This window comes from Anabrus simplex, chromosome 6 (assembly GCF_040414725.1).
Source record: "Anabrus simplex isolate iqAnaSimp1 chromosome 6, ASM4041472v1, whole genome shotgun sequence".
NCBI lineage: Eukaryota > Metazoa > Arthropoda > Insecta > Orthoptera > Tettigoniidae > Anabrus > Anabrus simplex.
Genome location: NC_090270.1, coordinates 229,976,144 through 230,002,514, shown reverse-complemented (window position 1 = coordinate 230,002,514; position 26,371 = coordinate 229,976,144). Strand labels below are relative to the sequence as shown.

The window sequence follows — 26,371 nt, the reverse complement described above, 5'->3', positions numbered from 1 at the left end:
GAGAGGCCGGCGCGCTGCCTCCTCAGCAACCGAGGTTCCTTATAAGTACATTATGAACAGTAAAATCAATTGGTCTCACCTCCTTTTACACCCCACCGCCGTTAAGTTTATTTACCCCCCCCCCCTAAAAAAATTAAAAGAAGGAGTGTTTCTTCATGTTTAAAGTAGATTCCAAACACCAATGTTCACGTCTATTACCTTCAGTTTTGAGATATAAGTATTCCCATAAAAATTATTCACTTCCTTTCACACCCGCCCCCCCAGCCACTAAGTGAATTTTCCGGCAAAAAAATAGTTGTTTCTTTAATAGTAAAGGACCTTCTAAATACCAATTATCACGACTCTAACTTCTTCAGTTTTTGATTTATGTGTCATCATGAAAGGAATTCAACTCCTTTTCACTCCCGCCCCCCCAAGATGGTTTCCCTCCCCCCCCCCCCCCCCCGAAACGTGTTTTTCTTTGTCTTTAAAGGAGATCCAAATACCAATTTTCACGTCTGTAACAACTCTAGTTTTTATTAGATGTATGTATTCTCATACAATTAAGTCAATTTTTAATTCTTTCACCCCTCCCCCCCCCCCCCTTCATTGGATTTCCGAGAATACGTGTTTCTTTTCTTTTAAAGCAGATTCCAGATCAAATTTCACGTCTGTAACATCTTCATTTTTGAGATATCAGTAGCCTAATTAAAATAATTCAATATCATTTTCAGTCACTTTTACCCCCCCCCCCCCCCTCTCCACCCAAGTGGTAGGCTTACTTCCGAAAACTAAAAATATACGTTTATTTTTAATAGAGATAAAAAATACCATTTTTCACTTCTGTAACATGTTCAGTTTTTTTTAGATATACTGTAGAAATTCTCATTTTAAAATTTCACCTCTTTAGTTCCCCGTAAGTGGAGTTTCCAAAAACAAATCACCTATGTTTCTTTACATTTACAGGGGATTCCAAATACCCACTTTTTACGTCTGTAACATTTTACGTTTCTCAGATATTCTGTAGATATAGTCTTTCAAAAAATTCACCCCAATTTGTCACTCCTTTTTAACCGCCATTAATTGGATTTTCCAAAAAACAAAAAAATACGTGTTAAAGGAGATCCCATATACAAATTTTCATTTCTGTAATATCTTCAGTTTCTGAGATATATGTAGGCCTATCCTCACTAAAGGCATTCAACCCATTATTCGCCCTTTTACACTCCTATTGGGATTTACAGAAAACAAAAAATAAGTGTTCCTCTATTTTTAAACAAGATTCTAAATACCAATTTTTACATCTGTAAACTTTTAATGTTTTAAGATGTAGACACACTCATTTTAAAAATTCACCCCTTTTCAACCCATATATTTGGATTTTCCAAAAACTAAAAAATACCTGTTTCTTATTTTTAAAGTAGATCCCAAACACCAATTTTCAGGTCTGTAATATCTTCAGGTTCTGAAATATAAGTAACCTCATTAAAGGCATTCAATCCCTTTTCACCCTTCCTATTGGGATTTTCCGAAAACAAAAAAAATACGTTTATTTTTAAAGGAGATTCTAAATACCAATTTTTACATCTATAAACTTTAAAAGTTTTGAGATATTGATACACTCATTTTAAAATTTCACCCCCCTTTTCACCCCCTTAGGGACGGAATATCCAAAAATCCTCTCTTAGCGAGCACCTACATCTTAATATAAATATCCCCAAAATTTCATTTCTTTATGTCCAGTAGTTTTAGCTTGGCGATGATGAATCAGTCAGTAAGTCACGACAAGTTATATATATATAGATGTATCTATCTGGGCTTTCTTCTCCAGGTGGTAATAATATATTTAACATGTGAAAGATAGAGGTTGAATTTATTTTTAAATATTGATATGGTAATAATACTACTACTACTGTAATATATGTAAGAGTTTCTTACAAGATTAATGTTTTAAAGTATTGATGTTATTAGAAGAGTTATGTTCATAAGAAACAGAGTCCAGTAAATATGTAAACAATATAATGAGTGAAAAAATAATACTAATATTACTACTACTACTTTTGACTTGTTGGAATCATGGTACGCTCTTCAATTTTCTGGTGATGTCGTGATCTTGTATTGCTGTCTTTGACAGGTCCATAGAATTTTAATCTTTGTCTGCTGATAGACTGGACAGTTTCTCTGTTCTTTATGGGATTTTAGTCTGCATCAGTCTTCAGTTCTTTCTGGATTAAGAATTTTCCTCACAAACTTTTCTTCCCTCAGGATGTTCTACAGATCTCCTTTCTGTTGAGAATCAGTGTTTCACTCATGGACAGTACTTTATGTTTGATCACCGTATTATAGAATCTAATCTTTGAGTGTGGGTATGCACTTTTTGTTAGGCAAACTTTCTGTACTTCCTTTTCTAATCCTGTTGGTTCTAGGATCTTACATTATTATTTTGGTTACTGTAATTTTATAGACCAGAGAGGTGTAAGAAGGTACTGGGGTGAAAGGGTGGACAGTGAAATGATCAGAGCGTAAGTTAAAGCACTAAATTTTGAAATTTTATTTCTTTTCTTTCTTTTTTTCTTTGATTTTAAAATTTGGTAGTTAGAAAATCAGGATGAACAACAATAATATAAAGATGAGCTCGTCAGCTCCCACAATGGCTATGAAAAAGTAAAAAATCAGGCATAATAGAGAACATTATCGACAATAGATTACAAGGAATGAGCATTGTAGCTCTAAAGGTACACTATTTTACAAGAGCATATTTGCTCCACTCGCTCACATTCCAGGAGACTGAGCTCCAAAATTTACTCCAGTCCAGCCTCTCAGAGGCACAACCTTCTTATAAAATTACACTAGATAAACTTCAAAAACTGTATTTACTGTCATTTCTGCTCGGCAGTGTTACACACTTGTCTATAAATAATGACAATTTAAACGGGTAATGAGTGCCCATTCTAAATGGCCTTAATGTACAAAATAAGAGGTTTAAGATGATCGGCCATGAACAAAAGGCTAGGAAGCGAAACACTTGCACTCCTTTTTGAAAGACACTTAAAATAATAAATGGGCTTATGGCCCAAAGGTACAGAGGCTAAGCCTATACTATAGAGGGATGACTAGATGCAAAATATTAAGTACCAAAGCAGTGTGCAGAATTCAGAGGTTCAGAAAATCTTAGTCACCCCATACCCAGTTGCACAGGAATTACCAGAGGGTGAACACTTTGTTCCCTAAATTTACATATTTCCCAGCAGAGATTTGAACAAAGTCTTCAGACTTGCTGAAAATTTACCTTTAAACAGAGATTTTAAAACCTTACATTAATCAGAGAAGTTTGAAACCTTCCCCTCAAGTTATCTGCCTGGAGCTACCACATGTTAAGAGATGTCTGCCATTACCTTGAGTTGTTGGGCCTTCCGAATACGGGCCTAGAGCCCCTGCCTCCTATTATGCTATACACACACTAGACCGGAGCGATGAAGATGACAATACGGCCCTAAAGCACCCAGCTTTTATATCATCTCAGACGGAAAGTTCCAGAACTCTTGAGATTGGTAGAATGCCTGTACACACCCCCAATATTAATTGGCTAGAAAAATATACACAAAATTCCTGATTGGTTAATAACTAAGGAAAAAGGAAGCCATAGGAGTGCTCACAAACTTAGCACATAAAAAACAATCTACAAAACTTAAGGTTTACAAACATTGAAAATTCCCTTAAAAATTAACTGTCCTTAATACCTCCAAAGGGGGCACATAGGCATAGTAGAGACATCTAAAAGTTAAAGGCCCAAGTACCTTGAATTACATTAATTCAGGATTCACAGCACAGACGGCCTTCTAGAAGGCGCACAGTTCAACGGGATGGAGAAGGTGTACCCCCAGCACAATTATTATTATTATTATTATTATTATTATTATTATTATTATTATTATTATTATTATTATTAATAATTTAGTGTACAATCATCCTGGGAAAATGTATGTTGAGAGTTCAATGTAAAGGCCAGTGAGATCCTCAACAGCTTCACTTCAGCTGTCATAGATAGACTAGGTGTCATTGAAAAATGAGGTAGTTTCCCGTTGCTTTTCTCACCGAGCCAAAAGTTGCCATTACTTTTCAGTATGCAGAAATGCATGCACCATCTGATCCCATTTTCCATTATCCAACATTTTCACACTATTCATAACAGGGATTGGCTGTATAGGAATAGCATTACCAGCATCACTCATACCTCAGTCACTTTCACATTGTCAAAGGCAAGGATGAGACAGACAGGTCAATGTTCTCAATCAATCAATCAATCAATCAATCACTACTGATCTGCATTTAGGACAGTTGCCCAGGTGGCAGATTCCCTACCTCTTGTTTTCCTAGCCTTTTCTTAAATGATTGCAAAGAAATTGGAAATTTATTGAACATCTCCCTTGGCAAGTTATTCCAATCCCTAACTCTCCTTCCTATAAACAAATATTTGCCCCAATTTCTCCTCTTGAATTCCAACCTTATCTTCATATTGTGATCTTTCCTACTTTTAAAGACACCACTCAAACTTATTCGCCTACTAATGTCATTCCATGCCATCTCTCCACTGACAGTTTGGAACATACCACTTACGATAAAGATGTTGATTCCCATAGGGAACCTGAAATATTTGTTCCGAATGAGTAAATTTATAATACCAATATAAATGGTCCGTTATTGGACACGATAAATTTACCAGATAACTAATTCCTGGTTGCCAGCGTTTTGCCCCAGTGTGCTAAGTTGGGCTCATCAGTTGGTAAATAGCACACTTACAACACACATGGCTAGTGCATACTGTGGAGAGCACTGCGTAGGCTATGGAGCCATCGGCAGTGCCAAGGGCACTATGAGAGACTGTCTCATTTTCAAAAAGTAATGCCTGCATGGCCATCAGATGATTATAAATTTACTAATTCGGAACAAATATTTCAGGTTCCCTATGGGAATCAACATCTTTATCATCTGACGGCCAGGCAGGTATTCATTTTTGAAAATGAGACGTCTCTCATAGCGCACTGGCACTGCCAGTGGCTCCAAGTAGCCTATGCAGTGGCCTCCACGGTATGCACTAGCCATGCATCTTGATAGGTGTGCTATTTACCAACTGATGAGCCCACTTAGCACACTGGGGCAAAACGCTGGCAACCAGGAATGAGTTAGCTGCTAAATTTATAATGTCCAACAACGGACCAACTATACTGGTATTACATACCATTTAGTCAAGCAGCTCATCTCCTTTCTTCCAAGTCTTCCCAACCCAAACATTGCAACATTTTTGTAAAGCTACTCTTTTGTTTTGTTCCAGTCCTTGAATCAAGTAATCCTGGCAAGGGTCCCATACACTAAAACCATACTCAAGTTGGGATCTTACCAGAGAATTATGGCCTCTCCTTTACATTATTACTACAACCCCTAAATACCCTCATAACCATGCGCATAACGAAATTATCACCTAAGTACTTACAATGATCCCCATAATAAACTTTCACCCCATCAACGCAGTAATTAAAACAGAGGACTAATGAAGGTGGGTGAATAAGACCAAATATTTTCAAGAGATTAAGTTAGGTGAACTGTTAAACATTCCACACAAGATTCCTGAACACTTCGGTGATCTGAAGAAAGTGTTTTACAGAGCAGCCTGCATTGCAGTAGCAACAGTACCTTGTTAACAAGGATTCAGTTTTGTTAATAGGATAAGAAACAGGCACATTCCCTGGACATCATTATATGAGAAGAGTCTTGCAGCTGGCAGTAAATGGACCACTGAGAAGACCTTGAAGTAGCAATACACAAGTGGTATTTCTCATCAAGACTACACCAAGCCAGTAGCCACAAGACCAAACAGACTAACTCCAGCTACCGGTAGATAAGGTGTGAAGGTTAAGCCTGCAAAGTAATTTTTAATTCTTTTTTATCATTATTTAATCTACAACTTGATAAAGTGACCAGAAGAATGCTAATTGGCCTAATAAATAATGGTGCAATACAAAACATTTTGATTTATGTTCAATAAAATAGTTTTCAACTCCTCACTGGACTTCTGGCAAGTGAGAAATACCAATAAGTTTTGCAGTCTGCAGTCAAGGTAACCTTGTATAAGAATAAGACTTGTTAGAGAATGTTTCATTCGACATTCTTTACATAGGAAACAAATCTTACAGGTTGCTTTACGTTGCACCGACACAGATAGGTCTTATGGGGACGATGGGACACGAGACAGGAAAAGGCTAGGAGTGGGAAGGAAGTGGCGGTGGCCTTAATTAAGGTACAGTCCCAGCATTTGCCTGGTGTGAAAATGGGGAAACCACGGAAAACCATCTTCAGGGCTGCCGAGAGGGGTTGTTCGAACTCTATCTCCCGAATACTGGATAATGACCGCACTTAAGCGACTGCAGCTATCGAGCTCAGTAAGATGACTGCTGTCCAGCTAAATGGTCTGCAGATGTTTTGTCACATGGCCTGCATGATAACATTCTCAGGCTTCCTTGATCATATCCACTACCATCTATCAAATCACACAGCTCCTCAGTTGGCTAACGAGACTGAGTAAACCCTGTCCCAGCACTCAGTTCAGGTTTGACCCTCAACTTGTGAGGTGGTATTTCTGAGATGAACATTGCAAGGTGGGGTCTCAAGACACTGCTGACGTATCGTAGTCACGCAGAGCCAAATGTAATCCAATGTTTAACTTAAAATTGCTTATATTGGTACTTCCATTCGCCTAACATGGGTTAAAAATACAAATATTTCATAAAATCAAAGCATACATTTGTTATCCTTACTTTCACTCCTAATAGAGAATGGCAAAATATTTTAATTAATTTTAGAAAAAGAAACCTTTATAAAATATAATTATATAACTAATATTTAGGAATAGATACATGTGATTGATAGAGTGAAACAGTTAAACAAGGTAAATTACATTATTTTGTCAAAAATCACAGCATGTAAAGCATATAATTTTTTAGGCAAAATTCCTATGCTTTTATGCCCTAGGCCTACTTCTTTTCATGAATGGCTCATGTGACCATTTATATCTATTTCTTCCATAGTATGCTCTACTATATTCACCATTCGCAGCCTCATTTTCTTCTACCTTTTCGTACCATCAATGACGCCACTTAAGAAAATTCACTTTTCCACAGTATCCTACTTCAGTTAATCAACCCACATGTATGATCGATATGCAACATAAACAGTGGTGCGGTCTGTGATACTGTTCAAAAATGTTACCACGTAATCAACTGCACGTGTCAGTAGCTGCAGCAACACTGGGCTAGGAAGATGAACTAAAGAAAAGATGGAAGCTAACAACAGAAGGGAATATAAAGTTGAAAAGTTTCCCATGGTTTATGTGACCGCACCTTGCAAGTGAGGGTTAAAATCCTAGAACTGAATCCAGAGTCTTGAGGGGAGAGAGAGAGAGAGAGAGAGAGAGAGAGAGAGAGAGAAACTGCTACACCTAATACAAAACAGGACTGTACCAGACATAAAATTATTCTTATGGACACAATACATAACAACAGTCCAAGATGTATTCCTGTACTATATTAAAACCATGCACACATCCAAGCATCTTTGAGGTTATGTAATATATTCAGTTCCACTAGAGCTTTCTATTAATAGGCCTACATCTATTGATAGGCTAAAGGCTAGGAGCATAATTTACCTAACATTTATGTGAATATTCTTGTTCAAATTTCAGAGAAAGTGTAGCTCTGTGTTAGGAGTAAGGGGTAACTTATTTTTATCAAATTAATGTACAGTATTCTAATAATGTATACTTTGTTCATACAGGATCCCTTTAAGGCAGGCAGACAACAGTTTTTTCTACTACAATTCGGGTTCAAACATCGGTGACTGCATGTGGAAACTCTGCTGGGCACAGTTGAGGAACAAAAATGTTTTATCCCAGATTCTGAGTTTCAGTGCCAGTTTCATTCCAATGACATTCAACACACATTTTTAAAATTTTTTGTTTAGAATTGCATAAATGTTGGTGTGAGGGTTCGGTAGATGTCTCTTTTTTCTCTAGACTACATAGGTTCAGTCTGTTTGATCACATTGTTAACTATAGGCCTACTGTGTATAGCACTTTGAAAATCCCATCTGGTGCAAATTTCAAAACTACTGAGAAAGTAAGAAAATCGTACTGTTTAGTTGAATGAAATTAATTTCAATGAAGTAAATCGTAAAATACAATGTTAATTTATTTTTCCAACAACTATGGAATGTGTCTACTGTTCGGGAAGAAATGCCGCTGTTTCAAAAGCCTTCCAAGTTTCGAAATAATAAGGACTTACCTATTACTCTGCATCACTCGTGTTGATTAAGTCAGAGAAAACTTAAGAATTGTCTTTCATACATTAGAATCCTAAAACGGTAGAACATCATAAATTGCTACCTTTTGACGTACATTACCCCAGTTCACTTCACCAGTACTGTACAACACACCGCCTCAACACCGGTGAACTGTCAAACTGGCACGTCGGAGTAAATGTTGTTGTTAATATCGAAATCACTCCTAGTGTACCAACTTTACAAACGTTCACGCCTTTACAGAAACAACAATAGTTTCTAAATTCACCGCATTTAGCGTTAGTGAACAAATTGGTTTAATAATGAAACACTATTGATTTTTTTTTTTTTTTTTTTTTTTTAACGAAACTTTCCCTCGAACAAAACCTTGGCACTCGATTATTCTCGTCCCGTTGTCTGCGGTAACTACAATACGAACAACAGCACGTTGCCTTTTTTCACAGCTCTTCTTATCGCCAACAAGGACGTATGGATAGTAGAAGACGAAAATAATCTACGCTGACTGGCGTAAGAGAGAGAGAGCAACGAGCCGTTCGAGATAGTCCGTGTGCAATTAGTACCGCAATTACCCTGTGTCAGTGGAACAACGTTGGAGGCTAAAAGGCCTGCAATGCAAGCAGGCCCGGTGGTTAAGAGGGCACGCAGAAATTCTCCACAGAAATAAATAAATAAATACATCAATAATTTTACTTGTATGTCATTCTGCACAGGAGTGAGGTTACATCAGAATGATTCTGTAGAATGGATTCAAAAAGATAATTTTTAGCCTTTTTAATAGTGAAATTTTCAGGTGGCTGTATCAGGTTGCGATTATTATTATTATTATTATTATTATTATTATTATTATTATTATTATTATTATTATTATTATTATTATTATTGGCTTTACGTCTCATTAAGTACTTTTAAGGTTTTCTGGAACGCCGAGGTGTCGGAATTGACACGAGGCTGACGTATTTGAGCACCTTCAAATATCACCGGACTGAGCCAGGATCAAACATGCCAAGTTAGGGTCAGAAGACCAGAGCATTATTATTATTATTATTATTATTATTATTATTATTATTATTATTATTATTATTATTATTATTATTATTATTATTATTATTATTATTATATCTACCACAGCCATCTCTCGTAACACGAGCGGCACGTTCGCTCACAAAAAACACTGAAAAAGGGTAAATCACTTTGACAACCTTTGTAGCTGACTTAATAAAGCTATTAGTAGTAGAAAAAAAATGACCGAACGAGTGAGTTGCGTGGTTTGGGTCACACAGTTGTCAGCTTGAATTCGGGAGATAGTAGGTTCGAATCCCATTGTTGGCAGCCCTGAAGATGGTTTTTACATGGTTTCCCATTTTCACACTAGACATATGCTGGAACTGCACCTTAATTAAGGCAATGGTCGCTTCCTATCCATTCCTATCCCATCGTCGCTACAAAACCTATCTGTGTCGGGGCGACGTAAGCCAATTATTTTTAAAGTAGTAGAAAACTCAATCATACATGCAAGTGAATCAGACTTTTCACACAGGGTTTACATGCATCCCAGAAAGCACGGCACGTGGTCCACTTTCATTAGATTGTGGTATGGGATTGGAATAATTTATCAAGGGATATGTTCGATAAATTTTCAAGTTCTTTGAAGATATTTAAGAAAATGCCAGGTAAACAATTAATAGGGAATTAGGGAATCTGCCACCTGGGCGACTGAACAATTAGTTGACGTTTTTGGGACTAATAAAATCTTTTATATAAGGAACAGTTAGGACTTCGATTGGGTACTGATTTATAAAGCTTAAACATTATAAAAACAAAACAAAAAACAAAAGATACCGGTAGTGGTAGATGTACTTCAACACGCACAAAATATTTAATTATTTTATAAACAAACTATATTAATTAGTCTTATGACCTTATACTAAGTCTTTTGTGCATCATTGAAGGGGTATACAGTATACTACATTAAACATTTGCTTCTATCTTTTGCTCTCAAATGTATGTGTGTTTGAGACGCTTTACACACTTTGTCTCAAGGGGACCCAATTCTGCCTGCTGCAGGCTGGCCCATATCATATTAGTTACGCCTCTGGCCTGTGTTCACTGATTCACCACTGTAATCGAAAATTAAGTTACAATATCTAATTGTTAAAATCAGTGTTTGTAATACGGTAGTCCAATAGAACATAACTCAAGTCAGTTGGACGAGATTGTTAAAAGATAACTGACCAGGAAGTTACCGTACTCTACGTTCAAAGACTTTAGAGACTGGTCAGAGAGTTCCGTCTGAGACCAATCATAAACGAAGAAGAAGGCGAAGAAGAAGAACGAAGTACGAAGTGTGGCAACTTATATAAAATCAGGCTACATACTTTCGAACCTTAGTGTGACAAAATAATGTACTCTAATTCGGAGTTATAGCCCCAGAACTAACGGTATGATCTGAATGATTGGGTACCGTTCGACTGGAAATCATGAATAAAGATTTTATTGGTTTACATAGTCTTCATGAAATAAAAAGAAAATTATGGATTATTATTAGAAAAGTACGACCAGAGTTCGAATTACACGCTGGAAGCTGAGGAATTTCCCCTATTCTTTTACTTCTAGCTTCCCACTTTAATATTTCCTTCATCATTTCTAACAAGGAAAAGAAAATTATTTCTTTCTTTCTTTCTTTCTTTCTTTCTTTACGAAATATTTAAAGTAAGTACAAGTTGAATGTAAGTTAGAAACAAGAAGGATGTAAGGAAACAAAGTATAAACAATCCGTAATTAAAGCAAAGTTAGAAGTCAATGAGAATGTATTGCTGTGACAGTTAGTCCATGCAAAGCAGCATGGTAAGCAATTAATAAGAGATGTAAAAGAATTAGAAAATAAATATTACGGGAAGAATTTAATCACAATTATGTTCAGTCAGATGTGTATGAAAACATAGGAGACTCCCCAATTGATCCAATGGACTTGATTACCCAAACCCGTGCAGTTACAACATTTTATTTCAGGTGGAATGCTGTATCTATTCGTGAAGTTAAAAGTACGGTGAAGACACTTGAAGCTTCACACAGCATGGCATATCAAATAATTTTCTGAAATCAATAATGGAATATATTCTTAAACCTCTCACTATTTGTATTAATGACAGTTTGGAAACCGGAGTGTTCCCGGAAACTGAAAAGTATTTAAGAGTAATCCCATTAAAAAAGGGTGAACATAGTGATCCGAGCGTTTGACAGAAAGTTTAAATTACCCCATTACTTGGAAAAAATTCTAGAATATATTATGGTAGAGCATTTGATTGACGTTTCTGGAACTAATAATCATTAATGTAAGGAACAGTTTGGACTTCGATTGGGTACATCGACTACTGGAATAATTTAATCGCTGCTTGAATACATATATTTTTATTTAGAAAACAAGAGGATTGCTCAGATTACGTTACGAGATCTTAGCAAATTTTATTGCCAAACTAGCTGATGTACCCGTGCTTCGCTACGGAATTCTACATTGTATACATAATTCTACGTTAGGTGGTGTACACGTTGTGAGCAAGATTGTATTAAATTGCACGGCTCTTACCGTTACCCTACAAACGCGACGGGAAAGTCACCAAACGTCTTTTCTTATGTGAAGACTGAGTCAGGGAATTTTCATTGTGATGGTAGGCCTGCTTGCCTACCATCAGTCACAAACAGGTTGGGGAGTTTTCATTATAATGGCAGGCACTCACTCTCCACCTGCCTTCGTACATCCTCAGAAAGACTGTGTTAGTGGTTTTCCCAATTGAAATGAACACAGGCCATTACAATGACGTCAATAGGAATGGCGCTATTAAAAGCAATGTTTTCACATGAAATACTCGATCAAATGAAAACCCACACATTTCCCACTTTTAACCAACAGTACTACGCTGCCTATCTATCAGTCCAAAGTTTCAGAGCTGGAATGACCAAGCAGCAGACAGCCGTGATCCGTGAACACTCTTCGTCATTTTTCTGCGGTGGGAGGGGGGGGGGGTAGGTGGTGTGGTGGTCGAATAGTTTAGAATCCCAGGGCAAAAACTATGCCCTTTTACTAATCTGTTCCCTAGGAGTACCCGATGAGTCGAAAAATCTCAATTCACTACACTGGCACTGGAAAATCTATCTGACGTGGAGGCAAATTTTTCCTCTAAGCCAGAGGAGAACCCCCCTCTTCACTGCTACTTTGGAATAAAATTAATGTAGAATTTAATAAAAGTGAAGATGAAGAAACTTTTCTTAAAAATGGCTCTTTTTAGAGTTGAATTTTGAGTTACTTAGTGAATTGTGGTGCTATAATTTGGAATAGGGCTAAATTGCAATTCTAGAACAGGTCATACTACTACTAGGTACTACTAAGTGAGCCTCTGCCTTAAGTGTGCACACTGCTCAATCAAAACAGCGCGCCAGAGTAGGAGGAATCATATAGTTGGAATACTATGTTGAACCAGTGTGTTACGCAACAGCAATATCAGAAAATGTATGAACCAGAGGAATGAATTGCTAAAGAAGAAAGTTTCCTAACTCCCCAGCTATTTCCCGCCAATATTCAGTCAGGCTGTTATACTCGGTACACAGCAGTAATCCCATCTATCGGAGTTGAGCGGCAGCATAAGAGACAAAGAACATCACCACAAACAATTGTCAATGTAATGTTACCGTATTGTTGATCAATGTTATGCGCTTTCAATATTGTAGGTCTTCACATTTAGTTTTCATCCGACTCTGAAATACCACTTTTATCGTAGTCGGTACGGTAAAACTGTAAAGAACATAAATGGTCGGAAATTGTATTCTCTATAACTTTTGTTATGTAGTACTTTTCGATAGGACCAATAACTTAGACATTTAACAATTAATTTTAGGCGCCTTCCCCTAAACTATAATTTCATACAGGGCGATTAAAATTGTTTATAACTTAGACTGTAGTTTCTTATTCCCCCACTGTGTATACCGACTTTCATTAATTTCTGTTAACCCATTTTCTCCTGGCTCGGCGTTGATATGGGCTTTGCAACAAAAATACAAATTCATGAACATCTATGTTATTATCAAAGCCGGTACGGTAACAATGTATGGCATAAATGATCGGAAATTTAATTCTATATAACTGTAGTTATGTAGTATTTATCGATAGTACCACTAATAATATAAATATTTGAGAATTAAATTTTAGGCCTTCCCCTAAACTACCATTTCATTCAGCGTGAGTAAAATTATTTATAGCCTAGATTGTAGTGGCTCATACCCCGACTTCACATACCAATTTTCATTCACTTCTCTTCAGCCGTTTCCTCGCGATGCGTGTACAGACAGACAGACAGACAGACAGACAGACAGACAGACAGACAGACAGACAGACAGACAGACAGACAGACAGACAGACAGACAGACAGACAGACATTACGGAAAAGTAAAAAGTGCATTTCCTTCTTACTGTGGACGTGACCGATACAGAAATACCATTCTTTTAAAATTCTGAGCAATGTACAGACAAAACTCTTATTTTATGTATATAGATTATAGATTACATTACTATGGAGTTAGGGATAAGCAGCTTGCAGACCTGGGACTGAGTGAACGTAATTGAATTACTGATAACCATTACATTCTTAGTAATTTTTACTTGCAATCAGTACTTTTTACAAAATGTAACTTTTATTTGTAATTTGCTTCTTGGAATAACATTGTATTCGTTACAAGCTAGTAATCGTTACATTCTAGTAATTGACATACATCGCTCGGAAGCAGAAACGTGAACAAAATGAATATGGATACTTTCTTACCTCTCCAGTACATCCAAAGATATACTTAAAAATCAACACAGGTACTATTTCTTCAATTGCCGCTGTACGGCGTTTTTTCAGTAAATGCAAAGATGTACTTTCCACTTTAAGACGTCGAGAATTAGCGATGAAAATTTAAATAACCAATTAACCAATTAATTTATTTGCAAAGTAAATGGAAAATCATTTCAAACACTAAGTCATTAATAAATAAAAATGATGGGAAAATGTAATTACGAAAATTCCAAGCTATAATGTTTAGTTTTACCTAATGTTGGCCACTTAATGACTGTATGTTAAAAAACAGGCAAACTTAAGTAATACTTATATTCCTCTTCCTTGCAAAGTTTTCTATTGTTCCAGCTCCAAGCGAAACAAATCAGTGATTTCCTTAAGACTAACATTCTGCAAAGTAATTGTAATTTTAATTATAATTTTACTAATTAATTTTTGTAAAAGTAATTTCTTATCGTAATTGAGTAAAATATTTCTCAAGTAACTGTAATCAATCACTTTTTCCTTGTACTCTTCCATCACTGACAGCTAGATACCCTGAGGTCATATCTAGGTCATCGTAAACAAGCAGTAGAAGTGGATGACGTGAGGTCATCTAATTTTTACATTAAACATGCTGTCCCACAGGACTCGGTGTGAGGACCATTTTTGTTTCTGGCGTCAATAAATGATCTGGTTTACAATGTGAACTCCACAGCCAATTCAGTCTTAAATCCTGACGATACAACTTTCATAACGAACTCTAATACCGTAGACGAAGTCAGACAGCTAACAATGGATACCGTATATTCAGCAAATGAATGGTTTATAACAAACAAGTTCTTACTGAATCCCAACAAGACACAAACAGTATATTTATCTTAAGTACTCGTTCAATTATTGAACATAATGACCGTGTCAAGCTGTTAGGATTTTATTTGGCTGCTAAGCTAACTCGAGATTCACATATTGATTTTATCACAAGGAAATGACCAAAAGTACCTACTGTATTTATTAAGGGCCCTTGCTGATACCGTTCTAAGGAAGTTCCTGTTAAATGCATACTTTTTAATTTTATTTTCATAGCATTGTGTGATATGGAATTTTGCTGTAGGGAAATTGCAGTAGAATCTCAGAGGTTCTTGTAATCCAAAAGAAAGCTCTACGTATCAAATCCAAGTCTCTACCAAGTACAGACTGTAAATCCTTTTTTATTGATAATTCTATTCTGACCGTAGTTAATCTGTACATTTTAAATATATTATGTAAAGTGAAATACTGTATGTCACAGTTATTAACTACCGGAAAGACTTCGACAAACACAACATGAGGGGTACAAACCAGCGGGACATACCCTTTCGCAGATTACAGAAAACAAAGGCAAGTCACCTATTATGTCCGTTTCTATCTATCTTAATACCACTGAAGGTCTTCAACAGATTACCAATTAGGGTACAGATTTTTCCTAAAACTATATTCAAAACTATATTAAAGTATTGGTGGTTCCAACATCATGTTTATTCATCAAATGAGTTCTTTGAAATTGATGTAATTGTTATTTAATTATATAATACTGTAAATATCATGTAAGTTCATGGGAGAGATCTCCAAGCAGTTTGAAATTAAAACAGGAATTAGACAAGGTGATGGACTGTCACCAATTCTTTTCAACTGTGTGCTGGAGAAGATTATCCGGAAGTGGGAAAAAGAACTGGGCAGAAAAGGATTACTTAACCAAGTATACATTGGAGGATCAAGAAGTGGTGTCAGGATTAATTGCCTTGCCTTTGCTGATGACCTTGCGCTGCTATCTAGGAATAATGACACAACAATAGAACAGCTGAATGTACTGAAACTACAAGCAGAAAAAGCAGGACTACAGATTTCTTTCGAAAAAACTAAATACCGGTATATAACAAATATCAAAATAGTCTCTCAGTACCTGAAGACAGAACACGGTAAAATAGAAAGAGTTGATAGCTTTAAGTACTTGAGTGAAATAGTGCAATTGAAAACTAATGAAAGAGAAGCAAACAACACCAAACGGGAGAAGATGGCTGCGGCTTTTCGTAGGACATCTATATAATTATAAAAGGAAGTCTTTGTCTGTCTGTCTGTCTGTCTGTCTGTCTGTCTGTCTGTCTGTCTGTCTGTCTGTCTGTCTGTCTGTGCGCGATGCCCAGCAAAATCTACAGCACGCAGAGAACTGAAATTTTGAACATAGTTAGATGGAAAGGGGTCCGAATGCACCTCGAAGCCGGAATTTTCATTTTCGCTTTCGTTGGTGAGTTATGAACGAAAAACCATCGAAAAACGTGCATTAGGATATGACAATCCAACGTGCTGTCACCAAGGTTAAATGCATAGAGTCGCTGTCGCTAGGCAACGTACATAAGATAGGTAGAGAACACAATATTCAAGGAGCCATTTTACGTCCAGGGCGTAGGAAACCGTTTTGGGTCTCATACGGTGTGAGGGCATATGACGCTGCTGATGCTCTGCAATGAACACGGCTCTGAAACTGATGACGAATATTATTGAAGCCACCATCATGGCTGAGCATGCCGCGGGCGAAGTAGAATTCCTCGGACTGTAAGTCCATTGAGTAGGAAGCCATTTTAGGTCCACGACACGAGGAGCCATCAGCCCGTAATATTCGGAAGTGTTTGAGTGTATGTGTGCGAAGCCCAGTCAAATCTACGGCACACAGAGATCTGAAATTTTGACATAGGACATTCGCTTAAAGTTGTAGGACTCCACCTTTGAAATCGGTGCTTTTGCCATTGTCAACTGTACGTAGATTGTTCAAGAGTTCGAAAGGCAAACACAATACAGTAAACATCTTACCTCCAAATGGAAGGACATTAATCTAGTTTATTCCTAAGCTAGATACGGAAACAATATATTTTGTATTATATAACACGGTCTTTTACATGGTTTTAATATTATGTGTACCATCCATCAACCCAGTATCTTAAGCACTGAAAGTAACAATATAATAAAAAATAAAATAAGGTATTTCATGCAATTTACGTCAAAACAACGTGAGTTAATAAATATAAAGTTTTAATTTGCTTTTAAATAAATAGGTTAGAAACATCTAACGGTTGAATTAATAAACGCGAGCAAAGCCGCGGGCACATGTTAGTAACCTATATACAAGAAGAAAACCATCTCCAGACGAGCTAAACTAAGGCACTACAATACAGTGATTAAAACGGAATGTCTGTACTCTAGTGAATGCCTCCAAATGACAGGGAAAGCGGGACTGAGAGAAGCTGAGAAATTCGAAAGAAAGATCCTTCGCAAAATAATGGGTCCAAAGATTGTGGATGGAAAGTATAGGTTGCGAGGAAGGGAAGAACTTTACCGTGATAATGAAAGGCTGAGTCCATGAGAAAACGGAGTCTTAAATTCTATAGGCATTTATTTAGAATGGATGAAAAGAGACTAACGAAAAAGATTTTCACAATACTAGACAGCAGACCTAAAGTGTCAGTCAAATGGTTCAGGGAGGTGAGAAAGGATCTCAAACAGGTGGGACTAAATTCAGAAGGCATCTCAAACCGAACAAAGTTTAGGTCAGTGATCGACAAATTCCAGGGATTCCATGACGAACCAAAACTTAACCGTGGGTGGATGGTAGATAGAAGATAGGCTGCCAGAGAAAGGATGCTAAAGTTTTGGGCTATGAAGAAGACTTCCAGAAACATGTAACTGTTACCTAAGGTGGTCTCTAATGGCCGTAAACGAATAAATGTATATACTGTAAATATTATGTAGGCCTACCAACATTGTAATAATCTATAAAAGGCAACGTCCTGACAAATTGTTAATTAACACCCAAGCAAACCTACTGGAGAAATGAAACCATTTAACGTACAGAGACAAAATTTCAAATAGCAATATATATTTTAAACCTTAGGTGTGAAATATGAAATATTTTTTAAAAAATCCACCCCTAAGAAGACAAAGAAAGTATCAGACTGTGTTGGTAATCTGAACACTTGAACATACGATTTCACGGTAGATGTTCTAACAATCGTGAAAAAGGAAGTTTGGTTCTTATAAGCACGTAAGCTAGTGTTTGGTGAGGAGTTAGGTTATTGTTTTGAAGGATCAAGAAAATAACGAACTATTTTACATCCACGCAGGCTTCGAAAAAGTTGAAAGTTAACAATTTGAACGTAAATAAAAGACGCAAAAACGCCATCACTGTCCTGTGGTGATGCAAAAGAAGATCACAACGAAGAGTTTTCAGCAGTCTGTAACAGAGGGACGGAAGACTTTCCCGAATATTGGGATTTGGAGAAAAATCTTGAATTTTGCAGTAAATACAAATGGTTGTGGTAAAAAATAAGGAACTTGGCTGCAAAATTTTTAAACAAATTGGCGACTTGCGAACTGAAAGAACATCAAGAGGGATGAAGTTTCACAGCATTGGGTGTCAGTTTAGGCAAAAAATAAGTATTTTATTGCCGTATGTTGGTTGTGCAGTTAATGCGGATACTTACGATCGCTGGTGGAACTGAACTGGTGGAACTGAAAATATACGTGAGAAAATAATTTCTCTCCGCAAGAAAATATTTGAACATAAAGAGAGTTCAGCTCATCAGACCGCAGTTAAAATAGCATACTAAAACAGCAAAACTGAACATTTTGGAAACTGCATGCACTAAGGCTTTCGGAAAATAAAAGGAAATAACTGCCAATGTATTTCGAACAGCATATAAAGTAATTAAGCAAAATCAAGCCTTCCACGATTTCGAAACTGAACTTGACGTGCAGGAGTTGAATGGCGTTAATATGGGCCGCATTCTTCATATAACTAACGCATGTATAAACATTGTTTCTCATATCGCAACAGAAATGAGAAATAAGGTAGCAAACATGACAGTGCATGGGAATGGTAAAATCGCCCTCCTTATAGATAACAATTTAATAATAATAATAATAATAATAATAATAATAATAATAATAATAATAATAATAATAATAAGAGGACCCGTGCTGCTTCACATCATTCGTTAACAATAGGTGAGGTAACGTGTTTTGATATATAATTGCTCCATGCGCTGCCCGGGTGCTTTTTTGAACATTTACTTTTAGGATTTGCATTACCTGTTAATTATGTGTGAAGTAAATTTTTGTGGATTTCTTTATTGTCATGTTGACTGATATTTTTACGAACATTTTTATTTTACAATTTGTCCTACGTCACACCGACGATGGGTTAGGAAAGGGCTAGTAGTGGTAAGAAAGCCAACATGGGGTCAAATAAGGTAAATAATAATAATAATAATAATAATAATAATAATAATAATAATAATAATAATAATAATAATAATAATAATAATAATAATAATAATTGTACCGGGCGGTACACCTCTACGACGCAAGTTCAAATCTTGCGCCAATTGAAACTCCTCTACAGGAGAAGCCCTGAACTTTAAAAACTGAACTAACTCTCCTGGTTATCAGAAGATGTCACTGTGTGTGTTTTTTATTTGCTCTCTTAACAGATGTCTCGACCAAAAACTATGATAATGCGCTCTAGTGTGAAGGAATGAACCTTCTTGTAGAAATTTTGTATTAATAAGTTTTCTCTTTACTAAATTTTGTTCTGTCATTTGTGGGTTGACAATATTAATCCTTTCTTTCCGCCTGTTTTGAATGTAGCCAATCAGGAATTTCTGTAATTAATTTTCGGCCAATCGGGGCTTTCTTCTCCAATTTTGTATGTAACTGTGTACTGTAGCCAATAAAAGTTTGAGGGCGGGTTGTTATCATTCATGAAAGGTCTCGAACTTTCCACGAGGGTATAAAAACTGCTGATTTTCTTGTCTCCGGGCCACTTCAGTAACATCTAGCTTAGTGTGTGGATATGTAGCAGGGGGCGGGAAGCGCCTCTTTCTTCGCGCAACAGATCTCCAACAAGGTAATGGCCTTTTAACATCTTTATTTCGTGCTAGCTCAGCAGTTTAACTCTCGGGGAGGGTTCGAAACCTTTCATATGTAAACTATTAAACATGTAAACCCTTTTCCTGGTAAACTTCAGTTTTCTTGAAATTTAATTTGGGGATAGAGAGTGCTTTACCCTCTCGAGCTCCCCTTCATTTGAAATTGAGGTGACTACGTTTTCATAACCGTTTCTTCTCTTCCTTAATGTATTAAAGTTTTCTCATACGAGTCACCTCCCTAGCTTGGGATTACCCCCTGTGTATCGGCCTAGAGCCACTTAGATTTGAAAAATGTGTATTTAGGAGTGCAAGTTCACGCCTCCAGTCCTTTCTGTACTTTGGGCCAGTAACTTAACCTGATGTTTTGCTTTCTTCATGCGAAGGCCCGGTAGGTCGGGTATTAAATACCCCTGTTCCATGGTGTGCCTTGAGGGCAGATAGAAGTGAAGTTTGTTGTGGCCTTTGATAGGCTTGTAAAATTGAGAGCAGGTCCGCTCTTTCTGGTATTATTAAGCGGGAGCAAGAGCTCCAGATAATTAAGGGTTTTCTGCCCTTTGGTATTTTGTGATTGTGAGCTGAGAGCTCAAGAATTGATGAATTTGGGCCCGTAGCCCAGAATTTGTAAAGACCACTTAACTGGTGCTGTTCTTGTAAAGCGGCATTGTACCTGATTTTCTTTGTTATTTCCCTTAGTGGAAACTGGTTAAATTTTCCTCTAATCTTGGACTTCTTGATTGTGTACCTGATTTAACTTCTTGTTATTTGTTGTACGCTCAAAATTCTATGTTACCATTGTTAAGTTTTGAAAATATAACCTTTATTGAAATTTTAATTCATCGTTCGAACTTGTAGTTAGACCCATTCCAGCCCGCACCTTCTTTCACCTCTGACTTCCACGGATAACTCCGTAATAATAATAATAATAATAATAATAATAATAATAATAATAATAATAATAATAATAATAGCGTGTGGCCTCCGAAGAGGGCCTGATGCAGGTATTTCGAGCTGACACCGTATAGGTGACCTGCGCGTCTATGAGAATGGAGCCCTACCTATGATAATTCTAACAATGAAGACGTCTCACACACACCCTGCTCCCCAGCCATCAGAATTAATGAATTAAGGTTAAAATCCCCAATACGACCGTGAATCGAACCGGGGCCCCTTGGACCAAATGCCAGCACGCCAGCCTTGGAGCCGGACATTAAGGTAGGTGATAACTAGACCTGGGATTTTAGGCTCTAAAAAAATAGTTTTAGGCACCTAAAATAGGCTTTTAAAACAAGTAAATAGGCATTTAAAAGAGAAAATAGGCACTTAAAATATGTTTTAAAAATGTGTGGATGGGCAGGAAATAGACTTTAAAATATTACAATATACACTTAAACTGTAACGTGATACTTTCTTTACTTTAACAAATGTGGTATCCCTATTCTTAACCAAAATAACTGTAAAATTAAGACAGAATAAAAAAAAGACATTTATCAAAAACAATATAAAAAGTCATGTGTCAAAAAAGTTATGGATTATATATCATCAGTACTGATCTAAAACCTTAATACTAAAATCACTGTATACAATTACAGCACTGTAGGCATCCAATAACGGTGCAAACGCGAATGGAGTATGTGTTTAGTATTTGTGAGGAACATTCCTACAGTACTTTCATTCGTAGTTTGCTTTACAGTACATATTTTCCACAGTCAGGCTGTCTTTTGTCTGTTAAAATAATTTTGAAAGCAGAAAAAGAGCGCTCCACACTCACAGATGTTAGAGGGGCATAGGAAAATTTACCCACATTTTTCAATTCAATTTCACTTGAAAAGTCTAACTTTTCCCCATCCATTACCTGATGTACCCTTTTTAGCACTGAATAACCCGGGTTCTTCTGCAGTACACTAGACCACTTGTCTCTTATTTTATCCCCTACCTTGCCCCTAGCACTTTGAAAAATTTGCCTCAATATAGGCCATGTCTCTCTGAACACTGGAACAATCATTTACCAGCTCTTTGACAGACGACAAACGTGCAGAGTTGTCCGTTAAAGGCAAATTGTCTATCACAGTAATGATTTCCTCAAGATGTTCTGCATAACACAGGGCAGCTTCCATCCAGGATCCCCAACGGGTGATGATTGGCTGTGGTGGAAGGGGAATAGAGGGGAGTTTCTCTCGAAAGATGGCTATTGTTCTTGATGGAGCCTTACAGAACATCTATTTACTGCAGGAAACTCGGCCCTAACTGTTTCTGCGAGTCTATGCAAGGCATGGGCCATGCAAGTAACATGAATTAAAGAAGGATAGTAAGTTTTGAGGAGAGGTGCAGTGGCAATCATGTAGGAAGCAGCATCGGAGACAAGGAGAAGGACTTTAGAATCATCAACACTCCCAGGATACAACATTTGTAACCCCTTGTTGATGAAGTATGTAATGCTTTGACTATTGACTTTCTCAAGCCGGACACGGAAACATTAGAATGCTCGTCATTCAAGCACACCTCGTTCATCGTAAGTTTTTTATCTAATCATAAAAAAGACAAAATCAGTCCGACTCCTTTAATCTACACTAATATAATAAAGAGAGAGCGCGAATTTTGTTAGTTTGTGTATATCTGGAGGGTAATCTCAGAAACGACTGGACCGATTCTAAAAATCCTTTTACTAATGTAAATATACATTATCCCTGAGGGACATGGGCTGTATTTTATTTTCAAAACAATTCGAGGTGGGGGCGACAGGGAAGGCATAAAAATAATAGGTTAATATAGGCGAAATATCGAATTTGTCGTGCAAGGACAACACTAAGCTCATTTTAAGCCCCTTGACCCAAAGAACAAATCTCGGTAAGTCTTTCCCACCACCGTTTTAAGTTTAGGATCCGGTTCAGAAGTCTTGTATTGTGCGGTTTTTAGTTCGTTTGTTGCTTCTTTTTTTACTTCACGATCTTTTGCCGCGGTTTCTTTTCTTTTGGAATTACAGTCCACATTCGTTTCCGATAACAGGATAGACTGAGAAGTCAAACTGAAAACCACAGCAAATTTGATCGGCTCCACTCGACCGTATTGCAACGCACTGCGGTGACACGCAGAACACTGTACACATTGAAGCAGTCAGTCCATAGAGCTACCACAGCGCTGTCCTTGGCTCACCGCGTACGAATGACAGAGCGCTGGCCCAGACCGGCCCGTGCGATGACGTCACGGGCTTCGTTTGTTCGAGCCTTACAAAGCCCATTGCAGTGTACTGCTGAAGCAGCTATGGGCTGAGCCTCGCTGTAGGACTCTGCCTGCAATTAATGAAACGATCATTTAATGATTTAATTTTATGATTACTCAGAATTACCTGAACTTAGAGATCTATTAATGCTTCTTGATGATTCACCGGCAGATAATTCCGAAGGGAATGCAATAAAAATGAAGCAAATCGGAAAACAGCCATTTATTAGTAAATTGTTTTACAAAAGCTTGCAGCGACTCGACCTTCCACGTGTATAAGATAAGAAATTCGTTTTGTTAACGATGCCGTGTCGCGAAGGATGCTAAACAAATCGAGCAATTTTACACAAAAATACACAGTTCTAGACTTTCAGACAAGCAATTCAATGTTGAAACCCTTCTAGGGATTTGAGCTACGAATTTTAGGTAAATAAAATATTATAAAGTATTTGAATGTATTCTTTTTCTATTCCTAAAAATTACACAATCCTTTTCTTAACCATCGTTATCCGGTCGATTAGATTAGCATTTTGCCTTTTTTAACCACTACGAGAACTAATGTGAGTCAATGCATTGTTTAACTTAAGCACCACTACGAGTGCTAATGTGAGTCAATGAATAGTTTCACTTAAGCCCTTATAAATACATTCGGCGTGGACAGGCAGGTTCGATCCTGGCTCAGTCCGGTGGTATTTGAAGATGCTCAAATACGTCAGCCTCGTGTCGATAGATTTACTGGCACGTAAAAGAACTCCTGCGGGACTAAATTCCGGCACCTCGGCGTCTCCGAAAACCGTAAAAGAGTAGTTAGTGGGACGTAAATCCAATAAAATTGTTATTACGTTTTTTCGTACTTTGTCTACTAAGAAATATTTTCAACAATAAAATGGCTTATATAACGCTTACTGTTCATGATTTTTACAAATATAAACAAATTTTTTACAAACTAGATGAATTTTACTTCAGTGTAAAGAATGCATATACGTTTTTCATGAAGGAGATTAACTTGTTTTCAACAAGAAGAATGCAGTTTTCAAACCTATCCGAAGTTCCAGGGTTTTCAAGAAGTACCCGATCTAGCCTAACCGCCATTAACTTAAGTTACCTGGATTGATAAATTATCTATTTCCGTGATCAACTTCGATGTAGTAAAGGCCGTAATGGATGGTTTTCACGGAGAAGATGCATCTTTATCTGACAAGGTCTACTCACAAAACATGACTTAAATAATTTCCATGAAACTGTAAATTTTGTGATAACTTTCATGCAGTAAAAGCTATAAATCATAGAGTTTATGGAGCAGATACAGTGGCTATCTTAATCTTTCAAAATATGATCACGAAACCATACTTAAAAAGGATCAAAAACAAATTCGATGTCACTTAACCGCGTCGATCAACTCTCTTGAAAAACAAGGACTAATGATAAACGTTATCTAGCTGGGAAAAATAAAGGTCATCACGTTCTGTGCAAAATTTACTGCGCCTGGAAAAGAACTTCATAACAGCGTGTTTCAAGAATTATCACTGAATGTTCTCAAGAACTTGGCATATATGCTTGTAAACTCGTTTACTAAGCAAATAGGCCTAAGTGTTTTATCTAAACATAATTTTCTGCTACATCATTACTGATTATTCTCAAAATATATTAGGGCTACATGGGTATTATTATTATTATTATTATTATTATTATTATTATTATTATTATTATTACAATTTGATTTACGTCACATGTACACATATAGGTTTTATTGAATGACGGCATAGGAAAGGCCAAGGAACGCGAAGGAAACGATCGTAGCCATAATTAATTTGCCTGGCGTGAAAATGAGACACCATGGAAAACTATTTTCAGGGCTCAGATTCGAACACACAATCTCCCGAATTCAAGTTGACAGCTACGTGACCGAAACCACATAGCCACTCGCTCGGTACGCTGTATTTTTATTTTGTCTGTGTCTAGAGCTCAATTTAAGATCTTGGAATGTGTTTATGTGTATTATATAGTGCTTCATTCATAACTATATGCGATTAATTTGTTCACGTACATCTTTCATATTCAGTGCATATATTCAGTATCTCTTCCTAGTATATATTGGTACCTCTGACACGAATAAATAAATAAATAAATAAATAAATAAATAAATAAATAAATAAATAAATAAATAAATAAATAAATAAATAAATAAATAAATAAATAAATAAATAAATAAATAAATAAATAAATAACGTACATACATACATACATTATCATTATAGACTGTTATGACTTTCAGCGTTCAGTCTGCAAGCCTCTGAGAATTTACTAAACGTCGCCACAATCCTCGATTTGCAACTAGTGTTGTGGCTCATTTAGTTCTATACCTCTTATCTTTAAATCGTTAGAAACCGAGTCTAACAATTGTCGTCTTGGTCTCCCTCTACTTCTCTTACCCTCCATAACAGAGTCCATTATTCTCCTAGGTAACTATCCTCCTCCATTCGCCTCACATGACCCCACCACCGAAGCCGGTTTATGCGTACAGCTTCATCCATCGAGTTCATTCCTAAATTAGCCTTTATCTCCTCATTCCGAGTACCCTCCTGCCATTGTTCCCACTTGCTTGTACCACCAATCATTCTTGCTACTTTCATGTCTGTTACTTCTAACTTATGAATAAGATATGCTGAGTCCACCCAGCTTTAGCTCCCGTAAAGCAAAGTTGGTCTGGAAACAGACCGATGTAAAGATAGTTTCGTCTGGGAGCTGACTTCCTTCTTACAGAGTACTGCTGATCGCAACTGCGAACTCACTGCATTAGCTTTACTACACCTTGAGTCTATCTCACTTACTATATTACCATCCTGGGAGAACACACAACCTAAATACTTGAAATTATCGACCTGTTCTAGTTTTGTATCAACAATCTGACATTCTTTTCTGTTGAATTTCTTACCTACTGACATCAATTTAGTCTTCGAGAGGCTAATTTTCATACCATACTCATTGCACCTATTTTCAAGTTCCAAGATATTAGACTGCAGGCTTTCGGCACAGTCTGCCATTAAGACCAAGTCGTCAGAA

At 36.9% G+C, this 26,371-nt stretch overlaps 1 protein-coding gene across 2 annotated transcripts in view; it reads right to left on the bottom strand.

Annotated features, from left to right (window-relative positions):
- LOC136876372 (sodium-independent sulfate anion transporter) overlaps positions 1–26,371 on the bottom strand; it is a 116,546-nt gene that overhangs the window by 85,038 nt on the left and 5,137 nt on the right. The window contains exon 1 of one of the 2 annotated variants that reach the window (XM_067150264.2): positions 8,313–8,470. The exons of the other annotated variant lie outside the window; for it this stretch is intronic. The gene's annotated coding sequence lies outside the window, so the exon portion shown is untranslated. Of the gene's footprint in view, positions 1–8,312; positions 8,471–26,371 lie in introns of those variants that run through there. 2 annotated transcript variants of the gene reach the window in all.